This window comes from Miscanthus floridulus, chromosome 8 (assembly GCF_019320115.1).
Source record: "Miscanthus floridulus cultivar M001 chromosome 8, ASM1932011v1, whole genome shotgun sequence".
Lineage (NCBI taxonomy): Eukaryota > Viridiplantae > Streptophyta > Magnoliopsida > Poales > Poaceae > Miscanthus > Miscanthus floridulus.
Window position 1 is genome coordinate 120,102,002 of NC_089587.1, and position 16,983 is coordinate 120,118,984.

Consider the following 16,983-nt stretch of genomic DNA (forward strand, 5'->3'; position numbering starts at 1 on the left):
TTGTGGTTGACTGCAATGAATTGCTATCACGCCGCACAGGGGAAGCCTAAACAATTTACTCCTAAGGAGGAGCAAAAGTTCTTGGCTGCCGATAACCTGTTTCGAGACGTCGTGATTAGTGCACTTCATCCTAAGTATGAGAAAAACTACATATCTTGCACATCAGTCAAAGAGTTATGGGATGCTCTTGAGGCAAAGTTTGGAGTTTCTGATGCTGGTAGTGAGTTGTACTTATGGAGCAGTTGTATGACTACAAAATGGTTGAAAACCGTTCTGTAGTGGAACAGGCTCATGAGATACAGGCACTAGCAAAGGAACTATAACCGTTTCTATATTTGTTACCTACAAGTTTGTGGCCGGCGATATAATCGCTAAGCTACCACCTTCTTGGAGGAATTTTGTTACTTCTCTAAAACACAAGAGACAAGAGTTTAGCGTGGCTGAGCTTATTGGATCTCTTGATGTTGAGGAGAGGGCGAGAGCAAAAGACAATCATGGAAGAGGAATTGAGTCTTCCGCTACCAATATGGTGCAGAAGAAAAATTCATTTGTATCCCGTAATAAAAAGAAGAAGAACATACAAGAGAACAACAATACAAAGCCTAAGCAAACTGCATAGTTTAAGAAAAAAAACAACAAAAATGTGGAGGTTGCTTTGTTTGCGGGAGTGATAAGCATTGGGCAAGTGTGTGCCCAGACCGCAAATATAAGCAAGAAAAGAAATCAGCAAATGTGGTGATTAGCGAGACTGGAGGAGGAACATTTGGGTATGGTAATTTTTTACCTTTGTTCTTTCAGTTTGTCTTTCACCTGAGTGGTGGATGGAACAACGGTGCTAATATTCATGTGTGTGCTGATGTTTCTTTGTTTACTTCCTATCAGGCTGGCAGGACTGGAGCCTTGTTGATAGGGAAACTTTTCACATACGCAGTGTTCTTGGTGCTGGTACGGTCGTTCTGAAGTTTACTTCGGGAAAGACGGTGTTATTAAAGAACATGCAAGCATGTCTCCTCCATCAAGAAGAATCTTGTTAGCGGTTCTCAATGTGTAATGATGGCTTTAAAATTATGCTTGAGTCCAATAAGTGTGTTGTGTCGAGACATGGATTCATTTGTTGGAAAAGGTTATGATTGCGAAGGCATGTTCCGCTTATCTTTGCTTGAGGATGTGTGTAATAAAGTAGTGAATAATGTTAATGTTTTGGACTGAGTCGAATATATGGCATTCACAACTTTGTCACATTAACTTTGGTTGTCTCACGCGGCTTACAAATCTGAATTTAATCCCAAAATTTAACTTAGTCAAAGATTCTAAGTGTCAGGTGTGTGTGCAATCAAAGCAACCGCGCAAGCCTCATAAGACTGCTAAGGCGAGGAACTTGGCACCATTAGAACTCGTTCATTCTGATTTATGTGAAATGAATGGCGAATTAACAAAAGGCGGTAAATGATACTTTATGACATTTATAGATGATTGTACTAGATTTTGCGACGTGTATTTATTGAAAACTAAAGATGAAGCGTTGCATTATTTTAAAGTCTATAAAGCTGAGGTAGAAAATCAACTTGAGAAGAAAATCAAGCGTTTGCGGTCCGATCGTGGGGGAGAATATTTCTCAAATAAATTTTCTAAGTTCTGCGCGGTGCATGAAATTATTCATGAGAGGATGCCACCATACTCACCACAATCCAATGGAATTGCAAAGAGAAAGAACCGCACTCTAACTGATTTGGTTAGTGCCATGTTAGAGACTGCGGGACTATCTAAGGAATGGTGGGTGATGCTATATTGACAGCGTGTCATGTCCTGAATAGGGTGCCCACAAAGAACAAAGAAATTACACCATTCGAGGAATGGAAGAAGAAGAGATTAAATCTCTCTTACCTGCGAACTTGGGGATGTTTGGCAAAGGTGAATGTGCCAATAAACAAAAAGCGAAAGCTTGGACTAAAGATCGTTGATTGTGTTTTTCTTAGTTATGCTATTCACAGCGTGGGTTATAGATTTTTAATTATAAATTCTAGTGTTCCTGAGATGGCTATTGATACAATCATGGAATCTAGAGACGCTATATTTTTTGAGAATGAATTCTCATGAAAAATGCACCTAGCACAACTAGTCATGAATTTATAATTCCCCATGAGCATGAAAATTTTATTCCGATAGAACAAATTGAGGAACCCTATATGCAAAATCCTGAGGACGATGACTCTATAGTCACTTGGAAAAGTAAGAGACAGAGGACTAGCAAAGTCTTTTGGTGATGACTATATTGTGTATCTTGTGTATGACACCCCAACGACTATTGAAGAGGCATATTCCTCTTCTTATGCTGACTTGTGGAAGGAAGCAGTATGGAGTGAGATGGATTCTGTTATGTCTAATGGAACTTGAGAAATAGTTGATCGTCCCTATGGGTGCAAGGCTTATAGGGTGCAAATGGGTGTTCAGGAAAAAGCTTAGGCCTAATGGTACCATCGAGAGATACAAGGCAAGACTTGTGGCTAAGGGTTATACTCAAAAGGAAGGTGAGGATTTCTTTAATACTTATTCACCGGTTGCTCGATTGACTACAATTCGAGTTTTGCTTTCCATGGCAGCCTCTTATGGTCTTATCGTTCATCAAATGGACGTTAAGACAGCTTTCCTAAACGGAGAGTTAGAGGAGAAGATCTATATGGATCAGCCGGATGGGTTTGTAGCAAATGGTCAAGAAGGCAAGGTGTGTAAATTATTAAAGTCATTATATGGCCTAAAACAAGCTCCTAAGCAGTGGCATGAGAAGTTCGACAGAACTTTAACATTTGCTAGCTTTGTTGTGAATGAAGCTGACAAATGTGTGTACTATCGGTATGGTGAGGGTGAAGGAAGTTATTTTGTGCTTATATGTTGATGACATACGGATCTTTGGATACTAGCCTCAAAGTGATTGAGGAGGTGAAGAAATTTTTATCTAATAATTTTGAAATGAAAGATTTGGGAGAGGCTGATGTTATTCTTAATATCAAGCTTATGAGAGAAGGTGATGGTGGGGTAACACTGTTACAATCCCACTATGTGGAAAAGATGCTGAGTCGCTTTGGGTTTAGTGACTGTGAACCTGCTCCTACACCTTATGAGCCGAGTGTGCTATTGAGGAAAAATCAGAGAATAGCAAGGGATCAATTGAGATATTCTCAGATCATTGGTTCGCTCATGTATCTTGCTAGTGCAACAAGGCCTGACATCTCATTTGCTATGTGTGCAAGCTGAGTCGGTTTGTGTCAAACCCAAGGAGATGATCACTGGCGTGCTCTTGAGAGAGTGATGCGCTATCTAAAAGGCACTATGACTTATGGTATTCGTTATACCGAACACCCGAAGGTGCTGGAAGGCTATTAGTGATGCCAACTAGATCTCTTATGCTGATGAGCTTTTATGCCACAAGTGGGTATATGTTTTCGCTTGGAGGTGGTGCTAGTTTCCTAGAAGTCTTGTAAGCAGACTATCTTAACGAAGTCTACAATGGAAGCATAACTCACAGCATGAGACACTGCTGGCTCTGAGGCCGAGTGGCTTCATGATCTCCTTATGGATTTACCAGTTATTGAAAAACCCATATCGGCTATTTCTATGAACTGTGATAACTAGACTGTGATTACGAAGGTTAACCGTTCTAAGGATAACATGAAGTCTACAAGGCATGTTAAGAGACGACTAAAATCTATCAGAAAATTGAGAAACTCTGGAGTAATATTGTTGGACTATGTTCATATATCTAACAATCTAGGCAAATCAATTCACTAAGGGTCTGTCACGCAATATGATAGAAAGTGCATCGAGAGAGATAGGGTTTGAGACCCACATAAAATTTACTATAGTGGTAACCTATTCTATGTGATCGGAGATTCCTGTGAACTAGGATGGTGAAATAAGCTAGTAGTAAATTATGAGGAAACGATCCTTAGTAAGACTCATTTCTGATGCATATCTTTCCTTTCTGTAAGGCAAGTTGTTTTTACCTTAATGTGTTCCAAGTGGCTTGCTAAAGCAAAGATGTTGTCCTACAGAACATGTTTTGAGGAACACACCTATATGAGTCAGACTACTTGGTCACAGTCTATGAGATTTGGGTGATCTCTAAATACTCATGAAGGCACTGGAGTATGACTTATATGCTTCAAATAGAGAGGATGCCTTTTGTAGCCTAGTATAAGCTATGGACTTTAGTGACATTCACCTCACACAAAACTGTCAATTCAACGCTTAGTCCTATTGTTCAGTTGTGACTGAGTGAAACTATTGCTCTAAATGGATGTTCAACTTAATAGTCTCCATCGAAACACTGGTATATAAAAGAAATGTGGTTCTGAGACTACTTTGTTACAAACCTTAGAGTTTGGTGGGGATTGTTGGATATATTATGGGCTTGGCCCGTATAATATTTAATAAATCAAATAAAACTCTATGGTACGTAACATTAAGCGTTGTATGGTTTAATACCGTATGAGATTTTGACTGAACGTTTACTCAGCTTATTTGGTTAAAAATTATCCATCTCAATTGAGAAGCTGAAAAAAGGACAAAGGAGCGCCACACGCGTGCACGCCCCACCGCTGCCGCCACCGGCCGGGCCAGGCCATCGGCGTGGGCGCGGGCCAAGGCCGAGGCCGAGGCCGTGGCGTGGCATGGCGAGGCGAGGCAGGCAGGCGGGGGGGGGGGGGGCGAGCGAGCGGGCGTGGCCAGGTTTTGCCACTTAATCCACATAATCACGGGAGTTTCTTTCTTTTATGGTGGAGACGAACTGATAGCGTGAGTTGCCATCTCTTCGTATCTCTGTCTTCTATGATTCCCCGTTGCCTTTCTCCCTTCCCGTCGCAGCTATAAATCTGAAGTCCTCCGTCAGTCTTCCTGGCTTCCACTTCGCTTCCGAGAGAGAGACCACATCTCAGCCGCCCTTAGGTCTTCCCCGTCCCGTACCTCTGCGTGCATGGAGTAGCGGGAGAGTAGGTGCCTCCGTAACCGTCGTCCATCTACGAACCTTGCACGGGGTGTGCGGCGATTAGGTTTTTGGGGAGCAAATCCGCGACTGCTCGTCTGACATCTTCTTCCTGGTGATAGCTCGCGGAACCCTTCTTCTTCCTGGTGACCGTTCGTGGGACTGCACTACGAACATCTTCCTGCATCGACTGTGGTCCATGACTTCGAGCAACGCACTATGTCGACTAGTGCGAATGGAGCCTCCGATGTCCTCAGCATGGGACCCTCCGCTAGGTACAATCTTAATTCTATGATTACCATACTTTGCGTTCTTACTGTATCAATCTGTATGTTATACTTGCATGCTGTAGCGTTTGTCAGAGATATATACATGCACATATATATCGTCACAGACCTGTTGATGTTTTATTTTTGAATCAAATTGATCATGAAAATGCCTATTTATCAAACAGAAAAAGAAGAAAGAGAAAACATATTTGGTTTGTTACGCATCGTAGCTTGGCTCATAGAGCTAGGCTTGCACCGGCCTAGCTAGGTGTATGCAACAGGGATATGATTGCTAGTTTGTTTCGATAGAGCTGTTTGGTCACCTGCGTGTAGCAACGATTTGTAGAACACCAAGTCTTTTTTAGCTATCTCCATGCGTCAGCTTGCAGCTCGCTAGCCACATCTCTAGGCTCTAGAGAAACGCAAATTATACCCACATCTTAGGAACCAGACTCGGCAGTAGCTTTTGCATGCTGGGGTCAGGTCCAGATACTAGACCAGACATCCAATCAACATAGTACTGCATCTAGCGGGTCTGGTATGGATGACGATTAAGCCAACCAATCACCGCCTAAATGTAGCTTGTGGGCACTCGCAAAAGTTACACTCCTCATCACTGTGAAAGGCCATCCCGGCGGCACTCCTTAGGTACTAGGATTCGACTTCCCGTAGGAGCGAATTTTAGGCTGCGGTTAAAAAAATCCCTTCGTCTGTTCCACGTCAAAGCATAGGTACCTAAGGAACCGGTCCGTTCTCACAGGGCGACGGTGCCGCTGTGTAAGGGTGGAGCAGGGATTCGAGGGTTTTCTGGGCCTGCGTGAGAAGATCTTCTTCTTAATGCAATACCTGGGGTAGTCATACCCTCGCAGGTCCAGCTTTTGATACTCCTCATCACTCAGTGTAATATTAATCTACAAACTGCAATTGCCTATTTGTATTTATAGGCCATATCAATGAAAACAATGTATAGCGAATATGTCCATTCAAAAGTTACATGTCTGCACAAATACTTTCTGCGTATCACTTACACCTTGAAATTTGCTACGAGAAATTATTTCTAAAATATTTCTCCGGTATAAGAAATAGACGTGCGAGCAGTCAAAGCTCTTTTGAAACGTTTGATCATCAGTACTGTCTTCTGACACCCAGAGCTCTTGGACCTTGGAGGAGGCAACGTGGAGTACTCATATAATCAGGAGCTATTTAAATTTGTCAATTCCTCATGTACGTACTTCTGCTTTTTATTAGATGCACCGTATGCCTTTACTACACCTCTTGATTCATGGACAATGGCAATCGGCAATAATATAAATTCAGCAGGACACGAAGCGGAACTACGTACATTGCCCGATGGTGGCAAAGATGCGGCCATCACAGCTAATAGGAGTCATAGCTTGCATTTGCCCTTTGTGTAGTAGAAGTAGGTACGGGAGGCTTCAGGAAACTGGGCTACACGAGTTCGGAGCACACCAGTACACGGAAAACATGCCACGCACGTCTAGAATAAGCTGGCTATAGCTGTTTTATTGTGAGAGAAAAATATTGTAGATTCTAGCTGATAAGTCAGTTGATAAGTTCAAGCGAACAGGCCTGTTTGGAGAGGCGTATACGCCATTCAAAATGTTGCTCTTCTTCCCGCTATCTAGCATACTAGGAACAACATTTTCATCAATTAAGCTGTAACATTATCATCACCCAATAAATACTAATTTACAATCTACAACAGTTTCAAATATATCCAAATAGTTTTCCTGCCACACTTTGGTATGTATAAACACGGCCACATGGGACGTTCAGCTGCATGCTGGACTGCATCCGATTCATGTCTGCCTGCAGTTAATTTGCTCAGCGTGACACAGATGGTCAAATAATGGCAAAGGAAAATCAAAAGTTTGATTCTAGCTTAATTTCAATGCGGTCATGACAATGATTTTGGTGGTATCGTTGTCCTTCGTCTCAACTCTCAATGAATTACTGAAATGAAACATAAAAAAGTACAAGATCTTGGTGATCCTTTAACGGCCCCGTTCGCTTCGCTGAAAAAAAGCCGAAACACTGTTACAGTTGATTTATCGTGAGAGAAAAACATTGTTCCGGCTGAAAAAACAAGCTGAAAAGACGGATTATAAGATAAGCGAACAGGGCCTTGAAATAGTTGTGTACTACTGTAGTACTGAAGATATATATACACTTCTCCGTTGCACTAAAAAAAGCACACGATGCAATTTGGGTAGTCTCCCAAAAATTAGCAAGTGAGAAACAGCTAGCTAGACATGACAGGCACTGGGAGTACGTCCTGTTTTCACTCGTTGTGTACCTTGTTCCTGGGAGTGCATTCGTCCGAAATGTCGCAGAAGAATTGGAAGCATATATAGACGGACGCCGGGCATGCACATACGAGCTTGTGCTACTAGGATGCGTATAGTAAACACGATAGATGACTACATGAGGATGACATGCAGTCCATGAATCTGTTTGCCCTAGCAAGATGAGGTGAGCGAACATGCTCACGTGCGCATGCGTATGTAGGATCACCAGTTCTTTTGAGCAGTCTTTAGCGCTTCAACTAGTGATTGGGACTGCTCCGCTCCACATTTTCTAGCTCTATTCCATATTTTTTAGCCAAACAGTTTTAACTCCACGCACTCTGTTCAAGAAAAAAGGGTAGAGTTGTGAGAGCACCTAAAGAGTTGCTCCACGAACTCTAGTTTTTTGTGGAACTGCTCCACGGTAAAGTTTGTAGAACAGAGTTTGTGGAGCAGTCACAAACACCACCTATATTCGAGCGGTAATGAGATTTGCATTTCGAATTCTTTTGCGTATTATATTACATACATGGGCTTAAAGTGCCATACTAATTATTGAAAGTATTGTTCACTATCCACATGGAAAATGGGTTTAACAAAATGTTTAATATACAAAATACAATATTTCTTTTTGACCAAAAATTGGTTATGTATCCACCACATGATGCCGGTTATGTATAGGGTTGCGATAATGATAGGAGAATTCCATCACATAGGTCAAGCTCAAGCATGCAAGCATTTGATGGCATGCGCCATTTCGCTGGACCCACCTAGTCCCACTGCCTAGTTCTCGAACCCTTCTATTGATTGTTTTATTTCTTCTCTTTTTTTTTTGAGAGGAGCCCTCCTTCTATTGATGATGGACAAATGGATGACATGACATGGCCCAATGCGGCAAGGCCCATATGTACTCGGGCCAACAAAACCCTATTATTAATTGTGCCTTATCATGCTCATCCACTAACCCACTGCCGCCACACCCCCATGTCATCGTTGTGCACGCTGGATTGCGCCCCTTGTAGCGTCTAAGAGTAGCTTCAGTGTATGATATGAATCAAACCGAGAGATAGGGTTTGCTTCTGTGTTTGACGGTTCGCTAACTCCAGTGTAAGCGGGTATATCAGCTTCAGTTGAATATCATTTTTCCCCTGGCTACCCTACCGGCTCCCTGAAATGCAATACCTTGCGCCTGTTTAGTTCCCTCTCAAAACGTCAAATTTTTCAAAATTCTCCGTCACATCAAATACGAAAACGCATGTATAAAGCATTAAATATAAATAAAAAATAAAACTAATTATACAATTTAGACGAAATCCCCTTTTAAGCCTAATTAGATTATGATTGGACACTAATTATCAAATAACAACGAAAACGTTACCGCGTCGTTTTGCCAAATTTTTCGCAATCTAAACTGGGCCCGCGGAGCTTATTGGCAAGCTCTGGTTGGTTGCTTTTCCCCGTGGGTCCCGCGCTGCATGTCTACTTTTGTGTGCTGGAGCACCCCGTGCATGCAAGACTCACGGCTCCGCTCCCTTGGCTCCGTGTCGTCTGGCTCCCTAGCCTCGTCTCGGCTTGTTTCGTCTGGGCTGTGTTTCCTCCTATCCTCTCTCAAGCGGCGTTCCTCTCTCTCTCCGTGAGCTCCTCTCCGGCGCTGCTCCCCTCTCTCTGAAGCTGCTCCTCTCTCTCTGGCACTGCTGCTGCTTGTGCTCCTCTCCCCGTCCCTCCCCCTCCTTCCTCTGTCTCCATGGGACGTGCCACATTCTTGACCGGGGATTTCATTTCTAGGTTTTCAGATCCAGGATTTGTTCTTCATGAAGGTACCTTTTTTGATGGATTGATTTGCTCCTATTCCCGTTTGATTCGATAGTAATTGCATAGTTGGATAGTCAACGCCGATTTCAGATGGTTTCCTCATGTGTATGACTACATGTAGGTTCTAACGCTGACCAGATCACCCAACCTAGCTTTTGGTTATGTTTGTTTGGCCATCTGACATGGCTAATGGAATACTGAGAAGTTTCTGTTATTGATAATGGAATACTGAGAAGTTTTTCTTTTGTGTGTGTGTGTGTGTTTAGAACTAGGCTACTGCGGTACTGCCTGGTTGTGATAGTTCTCAGTTTTTTGCACATGCTATGTTATTGCCAATTTACTTGCACTTCGTTTTACAGTTTTACACAAGCTTGTTAATGCTAACATATTCTATTGAAATTGATACCTTTATTGAGTCGCCATTAATTTTGAAACTTTTTGTAAATTTTGAAACTGAGGTACTTATCAAAATTAAATTAAATGAGGTGCAAGTAATTAATTATTTTCAAGGTAAAGATTTTTTTCTGAAATACAAGGTTCTTTCTCAATGTTGTCAGATTGCCCAGAAAGTTATTTTTGTTATGTCTTTACAATGTAAGTTGGTATTTGTTGTCTTTCATTTTCAAATGTTTATTTGTTGTAAGGTATGCCTTGAGTATATTGACCCTATAGTGACCATGAGGTGGTTGCAATTAGTATGAACCTTTCCAGGTCACATTCATATTCGATTCGATAGAGTAGCTTTCCGTATGTTTCGATTCACGTTGCATCCTCTATAGGTTTCGATTCAATTCCTCTGTATGTACCTTTTAGGAATTGTTTTGGTCCTCTGATGTTTTTATCTATTCTAACCATTTAGTTGTGGTTTGTACCTCACCTGCATCTGGTTGTACCTTTTCAGTAAAGCATGCCTATTGTCAACACAACTCATTTTTGCTTGTGAATTTTCTAAATGCTCATGCAAATATATCTCTTTGCCCGTACTAATCCATCTTTGTTTTTATTCTTATTCACAGGACAAGCCCTGAACTTCTGCTGAATCCGGTGAGGGAGACTTCTTTGACAGTATCTTAAATTCAGTTTACAATCCTTCATTATTGACTTTTATTTCCTTTTTGTAAACCACGCATGTTAATATGTACTTCCTCTGTCCACAAAGGAATGCAATTCTTGCTTTTCGAGAAGTCAAACCGTTTGAACATTGACTAAATTCTCGCTTTTTCAAGTAAATATTTTGAGAATTATGACACATACTTCTACATTTATCTACTTGTACTGATATGCTGCAATGAAGCAGACAATGTTTGATAGAGACTTCAATCAACTCTATACGTATAAGCATGATGGTACTATGGAGAACTTTGTTGGTCATTTCAATGGTTTTTGTGGTATCACTGCTGATATACACTTGATATATTTATTTGAACGATATTGTGATTTGTTTGTGTTACAAATGTATACTTTGGTAACAAAATTGTTAGAAAATATTCTTGGTACAAACTAAAAAGGTGGAGAGGAATGGACAATGTTCAGTGCCTGCTCACATACGTTGCATCTGCATGTGTTTAATATGTTTTGTCAGGCAACCATTTGGCATCTGGTATATATTCATAGCTTCTAGTTGAGTTGACAGGTTAAGCAGGCAAATGAACTGGATAACATTCTTTCAAAGTTCCTTAGTTTTTTTGTCAATGAGGGCAGAGGCATTCGAAGTGTTGAGGAGAACCAGTTCAGGTATTGCAATTTCCAACTTAAACTGATTACATTGAGTAGTGGGTTTTATGCTCCAGTAGTTTAGCTTTCCTACGAAACATGAACTATCTCTAAAGCACATGGATACATCTTCGAAATGCTAGATTTTGGGACGGATGGAGTACTAGTTTTTTTCTCTCACTGTCTTGCCGTATTTCCCACATAATGATCAGTTTTTTCAGCATAACTGTTTATCCCTTTATTAGAAATCCAAATTGTTTACAACTGAACCTGTGCCTAAGTATGCCTTATGTTTCAGGGTCATGATATAAGTTTCCTAATAACAAACTACCATAGCGAGGACATGAATAAGCACAAGCTCATAGATTTTATCGCACAATTCATGGAGGTAAGTTGACATGCATCAGCATAAGCATGGCCTTGAGTTTGTCACTTTTACTCTGGTTGATATATGCAAACACCGTATGTTAGCACATACTTCCTCCATCCCAAATTATAAGACACTTTGGCTTTTCAAGATGCATATATTTTTCCATTCACTTAGATACACACTATGTCTATATATATAGTAAAAACAATGTATCTAGAAAAACCAAAACGTCTTATAATTTGCTTACATGAACTCCAGGATATTGACAAGGAGATCCACGAGCTGAAGCTGTGAGTAAACACTCGTGGCCCGTGGCCGGCTAAGTGGCGACTGAATTCTTGAAGCAGTTCATATGACCCGGAGCAGTAGTCAGTGTTGATTATCGCAGCCTGTGACTACGCTGTCATTTTGCAGCAGCTTAAGTTGTCTTTACTCAGATTTTTTGGTTGAGTATAAATGCCTTGTGAAAGATGCATTCGTGGCTCTGGACCACCTGATTAACAACTGACAATTGCAGTACCAGGCTGATATTTTTCATATGAGCAAATATTGTATTTTTTTTCCTTTTGCTTGAAAGGAGAGCTGACGTTGACTAAATTGCTTTTTCTCTGGTCTGTTGGTGTTGTGGGACAGAACCATAACCACTGCAGTGTAATTAATAACGCAAGCATGCATATTTGCACTTCCTGACAAGTATATCGTTTACATTAAAGTCTTAATAGCATGCAACATCAGTTCACCAATTTCGTCAAAAGCATTCTGCAAAAGTTGTATGTCCCTTTTCCCAATTCTATTCGCAATGGTACATTGCATTCCTTCTTGATGACGGTACATCTTCAGTAGTTGGTACATTAGGTTCATCCTTTGCAGTTGGGTGGCCTCCTGAAAATATTGAAAATGTTATCACTCATATTCACAATAATTATATCAGACCATAGTTTTTTTTTATTTTTCTCACCTTAGTCAACACCCTTGTCATGACTTCCCCATCGAAGTATCTTGCATAGAAGATTGTATACAATCCAGTGTTGATGTTGTTATTATAAAAAAACAACTATTATTAATTTGTCTAATACTTTTTTTCTATTTAATCTATAGTAGTAGTGTGGTACCTGTTTTCTTCTCCCCCGATGACATCAATGTATTCAGTGTCCCAATTATCAATATTGTTGTTATTGCTATTTGTGAGATTTCTCTAGCACTCATTAATACCAGAATTGAGTAGCAAAATGTAGCCTTTGTGTTTATCCTCCAATACTTAATTTCCTAGTTTCATGTTTTTTGGATCTAGCACCACTACCTTCTTCCTCTCGAAATCCCATATATAAAGGCATCAATGCCACTCCATAATTATTGGCGCCATTACCTGCAGTTATTTAAACTTGTTTAATATACGTATGAAAAAATAAACTTTTCTATTTTTTCCACACATATCACACTGTTCAATCATCATGTTGTTGACTTTTTTAGTATGTGTACTTACAAGCCTGCAGTCTTCGACGTTGTATGATATGTGTTCACCCAAGAACATGTCCTTAACCAGTAATGTCGGCTCGCCTCTAGCTTTCTTCAGTCCCCAAACCTGTTATTTGTCACCTGCCTTAATTAGTAAGTCCATCAGTATTATTTTATCTGATGCATAATACCATCTTTATTTTTTGTTGTTCTTACCGCAAAATCAGTCGGTAGGAAATGTCTCCACCTTTTTTCATCCCATTTTTCATAAAGTTTATTATCCATTTGTTGGTACAACCTAACCATTGCGTCCATAATATTCGGAACAAAGTCATTTTTGCCTTGGAACACCCCTTGCATCATTGCCCCTTCAATTTGTATTTTGTTTGGGAACATATGCATGTACCACACGCTGCAAGTATTAGCAATAATTAAGTTACTCATCTAAAGGTAAACCATTTTTTTATTATTTCGTAATCACACCATACCTTGATGTGTCTTCATCATTCATATGTCATAGTGCTATTTATGACGCCAGTTGAGCTTCTATGGCACATCTAGGTGTTTCATCCCTATTGCAAACGGAGACACTCCGAATCTTGAATTTCTGTTTATATACTGGATTACCACTTTCATGTCGTTGACAATTATACTATTAGCATCAGATTTTTCTAGGTCATCATCTGAGGAGATGTAACAGTTTGTAAGAATTAGTACGGGTAAATATAAGCTACTTCCTTAATCAGAAATTTTATTTCTTTTGAAATGTTATAGTATTCCACCTCGAAGGCATATAATTCCTTGTTCTACTGCTGGTGTTACTATGAGCAATGGCGTTGGGTAGTTCAGCTCTTCAGGAACAGTCTCATTGGTATGTTCGCATTCATCCTTCTCTGTTGCTACTTGTTGTAATACCCTAAAATTTGCCTCTTTTGAACATAGAGTTAAAATGATTTATTTATGAATTTTTGGTGCACATGAAATATAGGAAAAAGAATAGTTTTCATTAAATTAAAATTCATCATAAGGTAGCAACATATTTGAGCATACATGCCCTTGAATTTGATTTATCTGGTTGAGTGGTTTTGATTGAAAATTTAAAATGGTTCAAATTACTTTTGGAAAAAAATTAGAAATGGCTTTGAAGTAAAAGAAAAGAAAGAAAAGAAAATTAGGAAATAAATGCATTTCAAAAGTTGTAAAAATTTATTTTTGGAAAACTTACCAAAATTTCTCATTTTTATTTGTATTAAAAAGTGTATTTTAAACTCTATTTGGATTTGATTTGGTTCAAAATTGAATTTGGTTTTGAAAACAAAATAGCAAACAAATTCTTTCCTCTTTCCCCTCTCTTGCGCGGCCCAAGCTGGAGCCCAGTTCCCTTCCCACCTCGCTACTGCACGCATCGGCCCAGCGCTGCACTTTTCCCGCACGGCCCAGCTTGCTCCTAACAGAGCCGGCCTAGCCCGCTCTCTCCTTTCTTCCCTGGCGCCCGACCCAGCTCCTTCCCTTCCCACTTGGGCTAGAAGAAGCCTGCGCAGCAGCCCGGCCGAGCCATTCTTTCTCCCTCCTTTCGCTGACAACAGGCCCCGCTTGTCAGTGCGTCTTCTTCCCCGCCATGCCCAACTCGGACACCACCGCCACCGCCCGAGAGTCCCACGTTGCCCCGCCTCGCTCGCTTTGCCGTGCACCCACGCGAAGCGCCCCATATAAGCCGAGCCCCGGCACCGCTACGCCCTCGCCGAATCCTAGCGCAAGCCGTCATCTCCATTAGAGCTCATGCCGCCATCGCCGTTGACGTCGCCTGCCGTTTCACCGCCGTCCATGCCGGAGCTCGCGCTGCTTCCTAGTTGAATCCCGCCGAGGAGCCGAGCCTATCCGTCGAAGCCGTCGCAGCATCCTGCTGTTTCTTCGTCAACTTGAGCTAACCGACGAGCTTTACCCCGTGGAAGTCGCTGCTGCTCCGCTAAGCCCGGTGCCGCCTCCGGTCCATCTTCGTTCAGTGCCCAGGTGAGCTCGCCGTCGCTCTCTCGGTATCCCAGTGCTCTCCTTTTGGTCAACCGAGCCCCTAGGCCTTTTCTCTAGCCGTTCTGGCGAGCTCTGGTCGCCGCCGTACATGGCGCCACCAGCCGTGAGCCGTGCATGCGTTGCCGTGATTCAATTTGCTAGCCAGCTTGATGACATCACGTGACATCATGTATATGTTTTGTGGCCGTTTTCCTTTACAAAAACAAATCTAGAAATACAATGGAAATACACATATACTTATGATCATCCTGAGCTGTCCAATCTAAGATCTATGGCCCAGATTAAAACATACCCCTTCGCTGTTCTTTTTGCTAAAGAGTCCCTCTATTTTTGGCAAATTAACCCTCCATCCAAGGTGCAATCACAGATTACGTTTTCTTCTTTTGAAAACATAGCTTCTTTCAGATTATATTTAAATTACGTTTTCACTTATTTACAGTTTGCCACTAATTTTGTTTTAGCCATAAAATCTTTGTTTTAACTCCGATTTGATCTATTCAACTTGTATTAGGTTTGTAATTTCATAATCTACATGTTAATACTACTGTTAGATCTGTTTTCAACTTTTAAAATTTGAGGTTAGATTTAATCTATTATTTTATTTAAGAAAATCTTGTTTATTTCATATCTTCTGCGCTTTAGCTCCGTTTTGACCCATTCAAGTTGCATTAGATTCATAGCAACGAGATCTACGCGTTAGTAATAGTGTTTACCATATTACTATTTCTAAAATTTCATGGTTTAAATCATATCTTGATTAATGATTATGCAACTGGATTTTATAAAGAAAATATGGTTTGTTTTACTTTAGTTTTATAATTCAAACTAAATTTGAATTGATTTAATTTATAATATTTATAAAATATTATATATATATATATGAATTTATATGGTTAAAATAAATGAAGCCTATAGTTTTCTTTTCCACGTATAAAGCAAATCTTTCGGTAGTTGTATCTTCTCAACCATAACTCCGATTAGAGTGCTTTTCGCGTCTGTATGTTCGTAGCAAGACATAGATTTGTTTTACAAACTTTTCATCTTGATTTTATGATTGGTGTATTGTTTTAATTTAGATCTATTGTTTGCTTCATGTATGATTGCATGGATGCTTGTGTGGTGCTTTATGATCTTGTCCAGTCGGTGAGTTATATGCGGTGAATCAAGAAGCAGATCTTTGAAGTTTTGGACTTGAAGAAGGATCTAAATTTAAGGTAAGTATAGCGTGGGATCATCCTTGTTGTCCTATACACCTTTAATTATCTAATTCATGTTGCATGTGTCTACCTCGACTGCCACTAAGGATTTTCTAGTACTTTGTTACCCTATACCTTGATTCCTATGGGTTATTGCATTGGGTAGTATGATGCTAGTGCTCAACTAAAGTTATGATCTTGTAACTTGACTAATGGTATATGCAATAAACACTAAAAGATGCTTTTTAGCAACATGGAAATAGGGGGCTGGAGTGTTTAGCTACTTTCTAAATGCTCTAGATTCCTCTCCCTAAGGACTTATCTGTAAGTGATTATCCGAGACTTACAGTACAGCTGTGAGAGCTATATGGCTCTGGCTTTAGCTTAGTATGAGAACCTTTTCTAGCTTGTTAGAGGTTACCTTTATGGCGCAAGAGGGGCTTCGGTTTGTATGATCTCAGCCTACCAAAAGGGTGCACTTTGGTTTCTTTGTATTTTGTTAGTCACTCCTTGGAGGGGGGTTTATGCTTACTGATGGGGAAACCTTAGCGGCCCTAACTTGTTAGACAAACCTTTGAAAGGCTTCATAGTAAACCCTATCAATCTTCCTTGGTAGTGGGCTAAGAGGCTCGCGACCTCGGGTGAAAGGGTAAATCACAACTCACAGTTAAAGTGTACAACCTCTGCAGAGTGTAAAACTGGTATATCAGCCGTGCTCACGGTCACGGCCTTGGAACATTTACGGAATAGACGATGAACACTAATGATACTGATGATGAACATGCTCACTAATGATTACTGTTTATGCTATTCATTATTCATGTTTACCTGATCATGTTTTTATGGGTTTGTGATA

General features: G+C 40.5%; 1 long non-coding RNA gene across 1 annotated transcript; it reads left to right on the forward strand.

The window, feature by feature from the left end:
• The first annotated feature begins 9,091 nt into the window (after positions 1-9,091).
• Positions 9,092-12,138, forward strand: LOC136473414 (uncharacterized). Its single transcript, XR_010762610.1, has 4 exons — positions 9,092-9,370; positions 10,382-11,099; positions 11,377-11,466; positions 11,707-12,138. It is a non-coding gene; the product is annotated as an uncharacterized lncRNA (long non-coding RNA).
• Positions 12,139-16,983: the final 4,845 nt, after the last annotated feature.